We start from the raw sequence: 2,500 nt of genomic DNA on the forward strand, positions 1-2,500 counted from the left end.
CTCTCCCGACGTGGCAACAAAAGAGGAGGAGTTATTGCAGAAGCAACCGAAACTAATAATATGGCAGAGTGCAGAGCAAAATCACAGAATCACCGAATGGCCCGGGTTGGAAGGGACCTCAAGGATCATAAAGATCCAACCCCCCCGCCACAGACAGAGCAGCCAACCTCCACATTATATACTACAGCAGGCTGCCCAGGGCCCCGTCCAACCCGGCCTTGAACACCTGGCTTGAATCACTGAAGTGGTTGTAATGCTAAAAATGATTAAGAACTGCTTAGAAACGTACACACATTGATTTTTCTTTAAGAGGTCACATATATATAGGAGTTGGAGTCAGTGATACTCCATGAGACTCCTCCAAAATGGGATATTCCGATTCTGTGATACATAGCACAGGTATTATAGCAACATTTCTCCCAGTTATTTATGCATCCGTTACTTACTGGCTACTTTTGACCAACTCCCAATTGGAAAGAAGACAAGGCTGTGAGATGAGCACTAATCAGCACAAATACGTAAGAAATTCATGTGCAGAGTGACTGCATCAGCTCTGATCAGCCCCAGCAGCACATTCCTCTGCCTTCCCCACCCAGGCATCGTGCATGGCATGGTCTATGCCAGATAACTCACAATGGCTCTTTGAAGCCTCAGCTGCTGCAGGACCGACAGGGTTACAGCGTGACAGCTCCTTGTTCCTCCCCCATCCGTGCTGGTACTGCTGGCATGGCATCACTTGGGATCTGCAGCGGGAACAAGGGTTTGCTTTCAGCTTATTGGAGAATGTTGAAGGCCTCCTGCTGCCAGCCGTGGAACCAGAAAGGATTGTAGAACCATAGAACCATGAAGGCTGCAAAAGACTTTCAAGATCTCCAAGTCTTGTCTCAGCCACCCCACTATCTGTGTTCCTAGGTGAAAGGTTGTGTGTGGAGTACTTTATTCTATTCATTTTATAGGTTTCACGTGGACACACCAACATAAACACCCCACTTTTCAGACTAACCAATATGTTTGGGCTGTTCGATATCCTGGTTTGCTGACAGATTTGCTAATTACCCCTCTGTGTAGAAGTGCCCAGCACTCAAAGGGCAATACAAACCCAGCCACAGCTGCAGCTCCCCCTTGCTGTAATGCTTCCACCCAAAACAACAATCCAAAGCCAGGAGACATCTATCAGAAGGGGCTCAGCATCTGAGAAAAGTGCACTTTGGAGACCCGCCTGTAGCATCTTGCATCTCCTGCTCTCCCAAAGGAGCACCTCGGTTCCAGTGCTGGGGTTTGCTGATGGCTGGGTTAGCAGCAGGAATGCAGTGCAGCAGAGTGGTTTGGATTCTTGACAGGTGTGCTCACACTGCACACACAGATATGCAGAATTACAGTGCTGATGGACGTTTCAAATGCAAAGCCCTTAATTAAAAAGTCAAAGGTACCACTTTGAAGAGCAGTATATCACTGCTGCTCCATTAATTACCTTTACCAACGAGTTCCAGTTGCTTTCTTAGGCAGCACAGCAAAGCCAAAGCAAAAAAGCAAGGCATCCATTTGGAACACAGTTCACAGAGCAGCCCTCATTACTTCAGCAGAACATCCCCGAAGTGCTGCAGTCACACTGGCATCAAACAGCTGCACACTGTGCTCCAAAGCACAGGTAGGAATTACAAGGATAAAAGCAGCTGATGGCACCAAAGCACTGGAACAGGCTGCCCAAGGAGGCTGTGGATGCCCCATCCCTGGAGGCATTCGAGGCCAGGTTGGATGTGGCTCTGGGCAGCCTGGCCTGCTGGTTGGAGACCCTGCACAGGGCAGGGGGTTGGAACCAGATGGTCAGTGTGGTTCTTTTCAACCCAGGCCATTCTGTGATTCTATGACAGAAAGCACAATTTCACTCATCGCAAATTCCATTGTAAAGCCTGACTGTGACCTCTAGGTGGTGCTGGCATCCCGTCACTGCAGGAGCTCAGACAAGCACACGCACTGAACTATATTCTGGACCACTACGTTTGGCAGCTGCCTTCAGAGCAGCTGAATCGCAGGTTTAGGAGTCAATACTGCAGCAAGAAACTGAAGGAAAGGTATAGCTGTGAAGAATTAGTCAATTTCCTCTCCAATAAAGGAGAGGCAATAGCAAACGCTTAACGAACAGATGTATGACAGCACACAGCAACACATCTCACTTATTTCAGTGCCCACGGCTCAGGTCACAATGGTCCCTGAAGAAAAGCTAAGATGCATTAATTCTGTCAGAAGATGTCACAGTCTATAACTATATACCACCTGTATAAAACATTGTATTCAGTTACATTCCTTTATCTGAAGCTTGCATGTTGTTGAGACCCCAGTTCACTGCACCACATTGCAGTGCAGTCACTCTGGTGTGACAAAAGCCTGCTGCTGCACAGCGAGCTGCTTCCAGGTGTCACAGACATGATTTCTCCTGTGTAACACTGAAAACACCACAAAAACATTCAATGCACTGCAAGAAAACAGAGGCAGCAGTTAC

This window comes from Centrocercus urophasianus, unplaced genomic scaffold (genome assembly GCF_019232065.1).
Source record: "Centrocercus urophasianus isolate 14NV4802_14NV808 unplaced genomic scaffold, USGS_Curo_1.0 seq_17, whole genome shotgun sequence".
NCBI classification, from domain to species: Eukaryota; Metazoa; Chordata; class Aves; order Galliformes; family Phasianidae; genus Centrocercus; species Centrocercus urophasianus.